This window comes from Lampris incognitus, chromosome 2 (genome assembly GCF_029633865.1).
Source record: "Lampris incognitus isolate fLamInc1 chromosome 2, fLamInc1.hap2, whole genome shotgun sequence".
NCBI lineage: Eukaryota > Metazoa > Chordata > Actinopteri > Lampriformes > Lampridae > Lampris > Lampris incognitus.
Window position 1 is genome coordinate 91,157,290 of NC_079212.1, and position 15,205 is coordinate 91,172,494.

The following is a 15,205-nucleotide window of genomic DNA, read 5'->3' on the forward strand; positions in this document are numbered from 1 at the left end:
TCAGTCGGTCACTCACTCACTCACTCACTAACTTAGTGACTCACTCGCTCACTCACTCACTCAGTCAGTCACTCACTCACTATTTCAGTCAGTCAGTCAGTCACTCACTCAGTCACTCACTCACTCACTCATGTCGTAACCAGTTTGTTTGTTTGTTTGTTTTTTGCATCGTCCCTGACAAATAAACTAATAAAATAAATCCACAGCTGCCATGATCACTGGAAAGTCTGGGGATCACTTACCAACAACTGAAAACAATAATAATTTTCACTCTGTGCGGCTACTAGCAGTGCAGTATGTGAATTGGATTTTTTTTCGTTTTTTCTTTTTTTTTTTTGCAATGAGGCTAACTTGCATAGAAATGAGCCAATTTTACGACAAATGTATGCATATTACCTCATTTAAATGCGTGCAAATAGCGCGAGAGCACCGAGACGCTGTTTCCTGGGCAGTTACACTGTTTCCTTGTTGTCTTGTTTGTGCAGGTTTAGCGGCCGCAAAAGCCTCACAACCCTTTTGTGTATTGGCCGGTGAGTGTTCTGCCAGACTGGCGGGTATTTGGGGAGCTCCTACTGTGAGCTGCCCCTCATGCCTCAGCACCCAGCCGACCAGTCGTGTAACTTAAGTGACGTTGTTGGTCACCTGATCCAGCGGCCCAAACATGATCACTCACTCAGTGACTCAGTAACTCAGTCAGTCACTCAATCAGTCAATCAGTCAGTCTCTCCATCACTCACTCACTCAGTCACTCACTCACTCACTCACTCAGTCTGTCAGTCACTCAGTCAGTCACTCACTCAGACAGTCACTCACTCACTCAGTGACTCACTCACTCAGTCAGTCTGTCAGTCACTCAGTCAGTCACTCATTCACTCACTCAGTCACTCTCAGTCAGTCAGTCACTCATTCACTCACTCACTCACTCAGACAGTCAGTCACTCACTCAGTCAGCCACTCACTCAGACATTCAGTCACTCACTCACTCATTCAGTCAGTCTCTCAGTCAGTCAGTCAGTCACTCACTCAGACAGTCAGTCACTCACTCAGTCACTCACTCATTCACTCACTCAGTCAGTCTCTCAGTCAGTCAGTCACTCACTCAGACAGTCAGTCACTCACTCACTCAGTCACTCACTTAGTGACTCAGTCAGTCACTCACTCAGACAGTCAGTCACTCACTCACTCAGTCAGTCTCTCAGTCAGTCACTCAGTCAGTCAGTGACTCACTCACTCTGTCAGTCACTAAGTCAGTCACTCACTCACACACTCATTATTTCAGTCAGTCTGTCACTCAGTCAGTCAGTCATGTTTTCAGGGCTGAGCCGCCAGCTGGTCCGTCAGTCAGTCACTCACTCACTCACTCAGTCAGTCACTCACTCAGTCAGTCAGTCACTCACTCAATCAGTCACAGTCAGTCAGTCAATCACTCACTCCCTCAGTCAGTCACTCACTCACTCGCTGAGTAACTCAGTCAGTCTGTCAGTCAGTCAGTCACTCACTCACTCAGACAGTCAGTCACTCACTCAGTCAGTCACTCACTCACTCACTCAGTCACTCACTCACTTACTGACTCAGTCAGTCAGTCACTCAGACAGACAGTCAGTCTGTCAGTCAGTCGGTCACTCAGTCACTCACTCACTCAGTCACTTAGTCAGTCACTCACACACTCACTCACTCACTCACTTAGTGACTCACTCAGTCAGTCACTCACTCACTATTTCAGTCAGTCAGTCACTCACTCACTCACTCAGTCAGTCAGTCACTCACTCAGTCAGTCACTCACTCAGTCACTCACTTAGTGAGTCAGTCAGTCAGTCAGTCACTCAGTCAGTCACTCACTCAGTCACTCACTTAGTGACTCAGTCAGTCAGTCACTCAGTCAGTCTGTCAGTCAGTTGGTCACTCACTCACTCACTAACTTAGTGACTCACTCACTCACTCAGTCACTCACTCACTATTTCAGTCAGTCAGTCACTCAGTCAGGGACCGTCATGTTTTCAGGGCTGAGCCGCCAGCCGGTCCGTCAGTCAGTCAGTCACTCACTCACTCAGTCACTCACTCACTCACTCATGTCGTAACCAGTTTGTTTGTTTGTTTGTTTTTTGCATCGTCCCTGACAAATAAACTAATAAAATAAATCCACAGCTGCCATGATCACTGGAAAGTCTGGGGATCACTTACCAACAACTGAAAACAATAATAATTTTCACTCTGTGTGGCTACTAGCACTGCAGTATGTGAATTGGATTTTTTTTCGTTTTTTCTTTTTTTTTTTTTGCAATGAGTCTAACGTGCATAGAAATGAGCCAATTTTACGACAAATGTATGCATATTACCTCATTTAAATGCGTGCAAATAGCGCGAGAGCACCGAGACGCTGTTTCCTGGGCAGTTACACTGTTTCCTTGTTGTCTTGTTTGTGCAGGTTTAGCGGCCGCAAAAGCCTCACAACCCTTTTGTGTATTGGCCGGTGAGTGTTCTGCCAGACTGGCGGGTATTTGGGAAGCTCCTACTGTGAGCTGCCCCTCATGCCTCAGCACCCAGCCGACCAGTCGTGTAACTTAAGTGACGTTGTTGGTCACCTGATCCAGCGGCCCAAACATGATCACTCACTCAGTGACTCAGTAACCCAGTCAGTCACTCACTCAGTAACTCAGTCAATCTGTCAGTCTCTCCATCACTCACTCACTCAGTCACTCACTCAGTCTGTCAGTCACTCAGTCAGTCACTCACTCAGACAGTCACTCACTCACTCAGTGACTCACTCAGTCAGTCACTCATTCACTCACTCAGTCACTCTCAGTCAGTCAGTCACTCATTCACTCACTCACTCAGACAGTCAGTCACTCACTCAGTCAGCCACTCACTCAGACAGTCAGTCACTCACTCATTCAGTCACTCAGTCTCTCAGTCACTCACTCACTCACTCAGTCAGTCACTCACTCAGTCAGTCACTCACTCAGTCACTCACTTAGTGAGTCAGTCAGTCAGTCAGTCAGTCACTCAGTCAGTCACTCACTCAGTCACTCACTTAGTCAGTCAGTCACTCACTTAGTGACTCAGTCAGACAGTCAGTCAGTCTGTCAGTCAGTCGGTCACTCAGTCACTCACTCACTCAGTCACTTAGTCAGTCAGTCACTCACACACTCACTCACTCACTCACTATTTCAGTCAGTCAGTCAGTCAGTCACTCACTCACTCACTCAGTCACTCACTCAGTCAGGGACCGTCATGTTTTCAGGGCTGAGCCGCCAGCTGGTCCGTCAGTCAGTCAGTCACTCACTTAGACAGTCAGTCACTCAGTCAGTCAGTCAGTCACTCACTCACTCAGTCTCTCAGTCACTCACTCACTCAGTCACTCACTCAGTCAGTCACTCACTCAGTCACTCACTTAGTGAGTCAGTCAGTCAGTCACTCACTCAGTCACTCACTTAGTGACTCAGTCAGTCACTCAGTCAGTCTGTCAGTCAGTTGGTCACTCACTCACTCACTCACTAACTTAGTGACTCACTCACTCACTCATTCACTCACTCACTCACTCACTCACTATTTCATTCAGTCAGTCAGTCACTCAGTCAGGGACCGTCATGTTTTCAGGGCTGAGCCGCCAGCTGGTCCGTCAGTCAGTCAGTCAGTCAGTAACTCACTCAGTCACTCACTCACTCATGTCGTAACCAGTTTGTTTGTTTGTTTGTTTTTTGCATCGTCCCTGACAAATAAACTAATAAAATAAATCCACAGCTGCCATGATCACTGGAAAGTCTGGGGATCACTTACCAACAACTGAAAACAATAATAATTTTCACTCTGTGCGGCTACTAGCACTGCAGTATGTGAATTGGATTTTTTTTCGTTTTTCTTTTTTTTTTTTGCAATGAGGCTAACGTGCATAGAAATGAGCCAATTTTACGACAAATGTATGCATATTACCTCATTTAAATGCGTGCAAATAGTGCGAGAGCACCGAGACGCTGTTTCCTAGGCAGTTACACTGTTTCCTTGTTGTCTTGTTTGTGCAGGTTTAGCGGCCGCAAAAGCCTCACAACCCTTTTGTGTATTGGCCGGTGAGTGTTCTGCCAGACTGGCGGGTATTTGGGGAGCTCCTACTGTGAGCTGCCCCTCATGCCTCAGCACCCAGCCGACCAGTCGTGTAACTTAAGTGACGTTGTTGGTCACCTGATCCAGCGGCCCAAACATGATCACTCACTCAGTGACTCAGTCACTCACTCACTCAGTAACTCAGTCAATATGTCAGTCTCTCCGTCACTCACTCACTCAGTGACTCACTCACTCACTCAGTCTGTCAGTCACTCAGTCAGTCACTCACTCAGACAGTCACTCACTCACTCACTCAGTGACTCAGTCATTCACTCACTCACTCAGTCAGTCTGTCAGTCACTCAGTCAGTCACTCAGTCACTCTCAGTCAGTCAGTCACTCACTCACTCACTCACTCAGACAGTCAGTCACTCAGTCACTCACTCAGTCAGCCACTCACTCAGACAGTCAGTCACTCACTCACTCATTCAGTCAGTCTCTCAGTCAGTCAGTCACTCACTCAGTCAGTCAGTCACTCACTCAGACAGTCAGTCACTCACTCACTCAGTCACTCACTTAGTGACTCAGTCAGTCACTCACTCAGACAGTCAGTCACTCAGTCAATCAGTCAGTCACTCAGTCAGTCAGTGACTCACTCACTCACTCAGTCAGTCACTAAGTCAGTCACTCACTCACTCATTATTTCAGTCTGTCAGTCACTCAGACAGTCACTCACTCACTCATTATTTCAGTCAGTCTGTCACTCAGTCAGTCAGTCGGTCACTCAGTCACTCGCTCACTCAGTCACTTAGTCAGTCAGTCACTCACACACTCACTCACTCACTCACTTAGTGACTCACTCAGTCAGTCAGTCACTCACTCACTGTTTCAGTCAGTCAGTCAGTCATTCAGTCACTCACTCACTCAGTCACTCACTCAGTCAGGGACCGTCATGTTTTCAGGGCTGAGCCTTCAGCTGGTCCGTCAGTCAGTCAGTCACTCAGTCAGGGACCGTCATGTTTTCAGGGCTGAGCCGCCAGCTGGTCCGTCAGTCAGTCAGTCAGTCAGTAACTCACTCAGTCACTCACTCACTCATGTCGTAACCAGTTTGTTTGTTTGTTTGTTTTTTGCATCGTCCCTGACAAATAAACTAATAAAATAAATCCACAGCTGCCATGATCACTGGAAAGTCTGGGGATCACTTACCAACAACTGAAAACAATAATAATTTTCACTCTGTGCGGCTACTAGCAGTGCAGTATGTGAATTGGATTTTTTTTCGTTTTTTCTTTTTTTTTTTTGCAATGAGGCTAACTTGCATAGAAATGAGCCAATTTTACGACAAATGTATGCATATTACCTCATTTAAATGCGTGCAAATAGCGCGAGAGCACCGAGACGCTGTTTCCTGGGCAGTTACACTGTTTCCTTGTTGTCTTGTTTGTGCAGGTTTAGCGGCCGCAAAAGCCTCACAACCCTTTTGTGTATTGGCCGGTGAGTGTTCTGCCAGACTGGCGGGTATTTGGGGAGCTCCTACTGTGAGCTGCCCCTCATGCCTCAGCACCCAGCCGACCAGTCGTGTAACTTAAGTGACGTTGTTGGTCACCTGATCCAGCGGCCCAAACATGATCACTCACTCAGTGACTCAGTAACTCAGTCACTCACTCACTCAGTAACTCAGTCAATATGTCAGTCTCTCCGTCACTCACTCACTCAGTCACTCACTCACTCACTCAGTCTGTCAGTCACTCAGTCAGTCACTCACTCAGACAGTCACTCACTCAGTGACTCAGTCATTCACTCACTCACTCAGTCAGTCTGTCAGTCACTCAGTCAGTCACTCAGTCACTCTCAGTCAGTCAGTCAGTCACTCACTCACTCACTCACTCAGTCACTCACTCAGTCAGCCACTCACTCAGACAGTCAGTCACTCACTCACTCATTCAGTCAGTCATTCAGTCAGTCAGTCACTCACTCAGTCAGTCACTCACTCACTCAAGACAGTCAGTCACTCACTCAGTCAGTCACTCACTCACTTAGTGACTCACTCAGTCAGTCACTCACTCACTATTTCAGTCAGTCAGTCACTCACTCACTCACTCAGTCAGTCAGTCAGTCACTCACTCAGTCAGTCACTCACTCAGTCACTCACTTAGTGAGTCAGTCAGTCAGTCAGTCACTCAGTCAGTCACTCACTCAGTCACTCACTTAGTGACTCAGTCAGTCAGTCACTCAGTCAGTCTGTCAGTCAGTTGGTCACTCACTCACTCACTAACTTAGTGACTCACTCACTCACTCACTCAGTCACTCACTCACTATTTCAGTCAGTCAGTCACTCAGTCAGGGACCGTCATGTTTTCAGGGCTGAGCCGCCAGCCGGTCCGTCAGTCAGTCAGTCACTCACTCACTCAGTCACTCACTCACTCACTCATGTCGTAACCAGTTTGTTTGTTTGTTTGTTTTTTGCATCGTCCCTGACAAATAAACTAATAAAATAAATCCACAGCTGCCATGATCACTGGAAAGTCTGGGGATCACTTACCAACAACTGAAAACAATAATAATTTTCACTCTGTGTGGCTACTAGCACTGCAGTATGTGAATTGGATTTTTTTTCGTTTTTTCTTTTTTTTTTTTTGCAATGAGTCTAACGTGCATAGAAATGAGCCAATTTTACGACAAATGTATGCATATTACCTCATTTAAATGCGTGCAAATAGCGCGAGAGCACCGAGACGCTGTTTCCTGGGCAGTTACACTGTTTCCTTGTTGTCTTGTTTGTGCAGGTTTAGCGGCCGCAAAAGCCTCACAACCCTTTTGTGTATTGGCCGGTGAGTGTTCTGCCAGACTGGCGGGTATTTGGGAAGCTCCTACTGTGAGCTGCCCCTCATGCCTCAGCACCCAGCCGACCAGTCGTGTAACTTAAGTGACGTTGTTGGTCACCTGATCCAGCGGCCCAAACATGATCACTCACTCAGTGACTCAGTAACCCAGTCAGTCACTCACTCAGTAACTCAGTCAATCTGTCAGTCTCTCCATCACTCACTCACTCAGTCACTCACTCAGTCTGTCAGTCACTCAGTCAGTCACTCACTCAGACAGTCACTCACTCACTCAGTGACTCACTCACTCAGTCAGTCACTCAGTCAGTCACTCATTCACTCACTCAGTCACTCTCAGTCAGTCAGTCACTCATTCACTCACTCACTCACTCAGACAGTCAGTCACTCACTCAGTCAGCCACTCACTCAGACAGTCAGTCACTCACTCATTCAGTCAGTCAGTCACTCACTCAGTCACTCACTCACTCAGTCAGTCACTCACTCAGTCAGTCACTCACTCACTCACTCAGTCTGTCTCTCAGTCAGTCAGTCACTCACTCAGACAGTCAGTCACTCGCTCACTCAGTCACTCACTTAGTGACTCAGTCAGTCACTCACTCAGACAGTCAGTCACTCACTCACTCAGTCAATCAGTCACTCAGTCAGTCAGTCAGTCACTCAGTCAGTCAGTGACTCACTCACTCACTCAGTCAGTCACTAAGTCAGTCACTCACTCACTCATTATTTCAGTCAGTCTGTCACTCAGTCAGTCAGTCATGTTTTCAGGGCTGAGCCGCCAGCTGGTCCGTCAGTCAGTCACTCACTCACTCAGTCACTCACTCACTCACTCACTCAGTCACTCACTCACTCACTCAATCAGTCACAGTCAGTCAGTCAATCACTCACTCCCTCAGTCAGTCACTCACTCACTCACTCACTCACTCACTCACTCGCTGAGTAACTCAGTCAGTCAGTCAGTCACTCACTCAGACAGTCAGTCACTCACTCACTCAGTCAGTCACTCACTCGCTCACTCACTCACTCAGTCACTCACTCACTTAGTGACTCAGTCAGTCAGTCACTCAGACAGTCAGTCAGTCGGTCACTGTCACTCACTCACTCAGTCACTTAGTCAGTCAGTCACTCACACACTCACTCACTCACTCACTTAGTGACTCACTCACTCAGTCAGTCAGTCACTCACTCACTATTTAAGTCAGTCAGTCACTCGCTCACTCACTCAGTCTCTCAGTCACTCACTCACTCAGTCACTCACTCAGTCAGTCACTCAGTCAATATGTCAGTCTCTCCGTCACTCACTCACTCATTATTTCAGTCAGTCTGTCACTCAGACAGTCAGTCACTCACTCACTCAGTCACTCACTCAGTCAGTCAGTCATGTTTTCAGGGCTGAGCCGCCAGCTGGTCCGTCAGTCACTCACTCACTCACTCAGTCACTCAGTCAGTCAGTCACTCACTCACTCACTCAGTCACTCACTCACTCAATCAGTCACAGTCAGTCAGTCAATCACTCACTCCCTCAGTCACTCACTCACTCACTCACTCACTCGCTGAGTAATTCTGTCAGTCAGTCAGTCACTCACTCACTCAGACATTCAGTCACTCACTCACTCAGTCAGTCACTCACTTAGTCAGTCAGTCACTCACCTAGTGACTCAGTCAGTCAGTCACTAAGACAGTCAGTCTGTCAGTCGGTCACTCAGTCACTCACTCACTCAGTCACTTAGTCAGTCAGTCACTCACACACTCACTCACTCACTCACTATTTCAGTCAGTCAGTCAGTCACTCACTCACTCAGTCACTCACTCAGTCAGGGACCGTCATGTTTTCAGGGCTGAGCCGCCAGCTGGTCCGTCAGTCAGTCAGTCACTCACTTAGACAGTCAGTCACTCACTCAGTCAGTCAGTCAGTCACTCACTCACTCAGTCTCTCAGTCACTCACTCACTCATTCAGTCAGTCTCTCAGTCAGTCAGTCACTCACTCAGTCAGTCACTCACTCACTCAAGACAGTCAGTCACTCACTCAGTCAGTCACTCACTCACTTAGTGACTCACTCAGTCAGTCACTCACTCACTATTTCAGTCAGTCAGTCACTCACTCACTCACTCACTCACTCAGTCAGTCAGTCAGTCACTCACTCAGTCAGTCACTCACTCAGTCACTCACTTAGTGAGTCAGTCAGTCAGTCAGTCACTCAGTCAGTCACTCACTCAGTCACTCACTTAGTGACTCAGTCAGTCAGTCACTCAGTCAGTCACTAAGTCAGTCACTCACTCACTCATTATTTCAGTCAGTCTGTCACTCAGTCAGTCACTCGCTCACTCAGTCACTTAGTCAGTCAGTCACTCACACACTCACTCACTCACTCACTTAGTGACTCACTCAGTCAGTCAGTCACTCACTCACTCAGTCACTCACTCACTCACTCATGTCGTAACCAGTTTGTTTGTTTGTTTGTTTTTTGCATCGTCCCTGACAAATAAACTAATAAAATAAATCCACAGCTGCCATGATCACTGGAAAGTCTGGGGATCACTTACCAACAACTGAAAACAATAATAATTTTCACTCTGTGCGGCTACTAGCACTGCAGTATGTGAATTGGATTTTTTTTCGTTTTTTCTTTTTTTTTTTTGCAATGAGGCTAACTTGCATAGAAATGAGCCAATTTTACGACAAATGTATGCATATTACCTCATTTAAATGCGTGCAAATAGCGCGAGAGCACCGAGACGCTGTTTCCTAGGCAGTTACACTGTTTCCTTGTTGTCTTGTTTGTGCAGGTTTAGCGGCCGCAAAAGCCTCACAACCCTTTTGTGTATTGGCCGGTGAGTGTTCTGCCAGACTGGCGGGTATTTGGGGAGCTCCTACTGTGAGCTGCCCCTCATGCCTCAGCACCCAGCCGACCAGTCGTGTAACTTAAGTGACGTTGTTGGTCACCTGATCCAGCGGCCCAAACATGATCACTCACTCAGTGACTCAGTAACTCAGTCACTCACTCACTCAGTAACTCAGTCAATATGTCAGTCTCTCCGTCACTCACTCACTCAGTCACTCACTCACTCACTCACTCACTCAGTCTGTCAGTCACTCAGTCAGTCACTCACTCAGACAGTCACTCACTCAGTGACTCAGTCATTCACTCACTCACTCAGTCAGTCTGTCAGTCACTCAGTCAGTCACTCAGTCACTCTCAGTCAGTCAGTCAGTCACTCACTCACTCACTCAGTCAGTCACTCACTCAGTCAGCCACTCACTCAGACAGTCAGTCACTCACTCACTCATTCAGTCAGTCTCTCAGTCAGTCAGTCACTCACTCAGTCAGTCACTCACTCACTCAAGACAGTCAGTCACTCACTCAGTCAGTCACTCACTCACTTAGTGACTCACTCAGTCAGTCACTCACTCACTATTTCAGTCAGTCAGTCACTCACTCACTCACTCGGTCAGTCAGTCAGTCACTCACTCAGTCAGTCACTCACTCAGTCACTCACTTAGTGAGTCAGTCAGTCAGTCAGTCACTCAGTCAGTCACTCACTCAGTCACTCACTTAGTGACTCAGTCAGTCAGTCACTCAGTCAGTCTGTCAGTCAGTTGGTCACTCACTCACTCACTAACTTAGTGACTCACTCACTCACTCACTCAGTCACTCACTCACTCACTCACTCAGTCAGTCAGTCACTCAGTCAGGGACCGTCATGTTTTCAGGGCTGAGCCGCCAGCCGGTCCGTCAGTCAGTCAGTCACTCACTCACTCAGTCACTCACTCACTCAGTCTCTCACTCACTCAGTCAGTCACTCACTCAGTCAGTCACTCACTCAGTCACTCACTTAGTGACTCAGTCAGTCACTCACTCACTCACTCAGTCACTCACTTAGTGACTCAGTCAGTCGGTCAGTCACTCACTCACTCACTAACTTAGTGACTCATTCGCTCACTCAGTCAGTCACTCACTCACTATTTCAGTCAGTCAGTCAGTCAGTCAGTCACTCACTCAGTCACTCACTCACTCACTCACTCATGTCGTAACCAGTTTGTTTGTTTGTTTGTTTTTTGCATCGTCCCTGACAAATAAACTAATAAAATAAATCCACAGCTGCCATGATCACTGGAAAGTCTGGGGATCACTTACCAACAACTGAAAACAATAATAATTTTCACTCTGTGTGGCTACTAGCACTGCAGTATGTGAATTGGATTTTTTTTCGTTTTTTCTTTTTTTTTTTTTGCAATGAGTCTAACGTGCATAGAAATGAGCCAATTTTACGACAAATGTATGCATATTACCTCATTTAAATGCGTGCAAATAGCGCGAGAGCACCGAGACGCTGTTTCCTGGGCAGTTACACTGTTTCCTTGTTGTCTTGTTTGTGCAGGTTTAGCGGCCGCAAAAGCCTCACAACCCTTTTGTGTATTGGCCGGTGAGTGTTCTGCCAGACTGGCGGGTATTTGGGAAGCTCCTACTGTGAGCTGCCCCTCATGCCTCAGCACCCAGCCGACCAGTCGTGTAACTTAAGCGACGTTGTTGGTCACCTGATCCAGCGGCCCAAACATGATCACTCACTCAGTGACTCAGTAACCCAGTCAGTCACTCACTCAGTAACTCAGTCAATCTGTCAGTCTCTCCATCACTCACTCACTCAGTCACTCACTCAGTCTGTCAGTCACTCAGTCAGTCACTCACTCAGACAGTCACTCACTCACTCAGTGACTCACTCACTCAGTCAGTCACTCAGTCAGTCACTCATTCACTCACTCAGTCACTCTCAGTCAGTCAGTCACTCATTCACTCACTCACTCAGACAGTCAGTCACTCACTCAGTCAGCCACTCACTCAGACAGTCAGTCACTCACTCATTCAGTCAGTCAGTCACTCACTCAGTCACTCACTCACTCAGTCAGTCACTCACTCACTCACTCAGTCAGTCTCTCAGTCAGTCAGTCACTCACTCAGACAGTCAGTCACTCGCTCACTCAGTCACTCACTTAGTGACTCAGTCAGTCACTCACTCAGACAGTCAGTCACTCACTCACTCAGTCAATCAGTCACTCAGTCAGTCAGTCAGTCACTCAGTCAGTCAGTGACTCACTCACTCACTCAGTCAGTCACTAAGTCAGTCACTCACTCACTCACTCATTATTTCAGTCAGTCTGTCACTCAGTCAGTCAGTCATGTTTTCAGGGCTGAGCCGCCAGCTGGTCCGTCAGTCAGTCACTCACTCACTCAGTCACTCACTCACTCACTCACTCAGTCACTCACTCAATCAGTCACAGTCAGTCAGTCAATCACTCACTCCCTCAGTCAGTCACTCACTCACTCACTCACTCACTCACTCGCTGAGTAACTCAGTCAGTCAGTCAGTCACTCACTCAGACAGTCAGTCACTCACTCACTCAGTCAGTCACTCACTCGCTCACTCACTCACTCACTCAGTCACTCACTCACTTAGTGACTCAGTCAGTCAGTCACTCAGACAGTCAGTCAGTCGGTCACTGTCACTCACTCACTCAGTCACTTAGTCAGTCAGTCACTCACACACTCACTCACTCACTCACTTAGTGACTCACTCACTCAGTCAGTCAGTCACTCACTCACTATTTAAGTCACTCAGTCACTCGCTCACTCACTCAGTCTCTCAGTCACTCACTCACTCAGTCACTCACTCAGTCAGTCACTCAGTCAATATGTCAGTCTCTCCGTCACTCACTCACTCATTATTTCAGTCAGTCTGTCACTCAGACAGTCAGTCACTCACTCACTCAGTCACTCACTCAGTCAGTCAGTCATGTTTTCAGGGCTGAGCCGCCAGCTGGTCCGTCAGTCACTCACTCACTCACTCAGTCACTCAGTCAGTCAGTCACTCACTCACTCACTCAGTCACTCACTCACTCAATCAGTCACAGTCAGTCAGTCAATCACTCACTCCCTCAGTCACTCACTCACTCACTCACTCACTCGCTGAGTAATTCTGTCAGTCAGTCAGTCACTCACTCACTCAGACATTCAGTCACTCACTCACTCAGTCAGTCACTCACTTAGTCAGTCAGTCACTCACCTAGTGACTCAGTCAGTCAGTCACTAAGACAGTCAGTCTGTCAGTCGGTCACTCAGTCACTCACTCACTCAGTCACTTAGTCAGTCAGTCACTCACACACTCACTCACTCACTCACTATTTCAGTCAGTCAGTCAGTCACTCACTCACTCAGTCACTCACTCAGTCAGGGACCGTCATGTTTTCAGGGCTGAGCCGCCAGCTGGTCCGTCAGTCAGTCAGTCACTCACTTAGACAGTCAGTCACTCACTCAGTCAGTCAGTCAGTCACTCACTCACTCAGTCTCTCAGTCACTCACTCACTCACTCAGTCAGTCACTCACTCAGTCAGTCACTCACTCAGTCACTCACTTAGTGAGTCAGTCAGTCAGTCAGTCAGTCACTCAGTCAGTCACTCACTCAGTCACTCACTTAGTCAGTCAGTCACTCACTTAGTGACTCAGTCAGACAGTCAGTCAGTCTGTCAGTCAGTCGGTCACTCAGTCACTCACTCACTCAGTCACTTAGTCAGTCAGTCACTCACACACTCACTCACTCACTCACTATTTCAGTCAGTCAGTCAGTCAGTCACTCACTCACTCACTCAGTCACTCACTCAGTCAGGGACCGTCATGTTTTCAGGGCTGAGCCGCCAGCTGGTCCGTCAGTCAGTCAGTCACTCACTTAGACAGTCAGTCACTCAGTCAGTCAGTCAGTCACTCACTCACTCAGTCTCTCAGTCACTCACTCACTCAGTCACTCACTCAGTCAGTCACTCACTCAGTCACTCACTTAGTGAGTCAGTCAGTCAGTCACTCACTCAGTCACTCACTTAGTGACTCAGTCAGTCACTCAGTCAGTCTGTCAGTCAGTTGGTCACTCACTCACTCACTCACTAACTTAGTGACTCACTCACTCACTCATTCACTCACTCACTCACTCACTCACTATTTCATTCAGTCAGTCAGTCACTCAGTCAGGGACCGTCATGTTTTCAGGGCTGAGCCGCCAGCTGGTCCGTCAGTCAGTCAGTCAGTCAGTAACTCACTCAGTCACTCACTCACTCATGTCGTAACCAGTTTGTTTGTTTGTTTGTTTTTTGCATCGTCCCTGACAAATAAACTAATAAAATAAATCCACAGCTGCCATGATCACTGGAAAGTCTGGGGATCACTTACCAACAACTGAAAACAATAATAATTTTCACTCTGTGCGGCTACTAGCACTGCAGTATGTGAATTGGATTTTTTTTCGTTTTTCTTTTTTTTTTTTGCAATGAGGCTAACGTGCATAGAAATGAGCCAATTTTACGACAAATGTATGCATATTACCTCATTTAAATGCGTGCAAATAGTGCGAGAGCACCGAGACGCTGTTTCCTAGGCAGTTACACTGTTTCCTTGTTGTCTTGTTTGTGCAGGTTTAGCGGCCGCAAAAGCCTCACAACCCTTTTGTGTATTGGCCGGTGAGTGTTCTGCCAGACTGGCGGGTATTTGGGGAGCTCCTACTGTGAGCTGCCCCTCATGCCTCAGCACCCAGCCGACCAGTCGTGTAACTTAAGTGACGTTGTTGGTCACCTGATCCAGCGGCCCAAACATGATCACTCACTCAGTGACTCAGTCACTCACTCACTCAGTAACTCAGTCAATATGTCAGTCTCTCCGTCACTCACTCACTCAGTGACTCACTCACTCACTCAGTCTGTCAGTCACTCAGTCAGTCACTCACTCAGACAGTCACTCACTCACTCACTCAGTGACTCAGTCATTCACTCACTCACTCAGTCAGTCTGTCAGTCACTCAGTCAGTCACTCAGTCACTCTCAGTCAGTCAGTCACTCACTCACTCACTCACTCAGACAGTCAGTCACTCAGTCACTCACTCAGTCAGCCACTCACTCAGACAGTCAGTCACTCACTCACTCATTCAGTCAGTCTCTCAGTCAGTCAGTCACTCACTCAGTCAGTCAGTCACTCACTCAGACAGTCAGTCACTCACTCACTCAGTCACTCACTTAGTGACTCAGTCAGTCACTCACTCAGACAGTCAGTCACTCAGTCAATCAGTCAGTCACTCAGTCAGTCAGTGACTCACTCACTCACTCAGTCAGTCACTAAGTCAGTCACTCACTCACTCATTATTTCAGTCTGTCAGTCACTCAGACAGTCACTCACTCACTCATTATTTCAGTCAGTCTGTCACTCAGTCAGTCAGTCGGTCACTCAGTCACTCGCTCACTCAGTCACTTAGTCAGTCAGTCACTCACACACTCACTCACTCACTCACTTAGT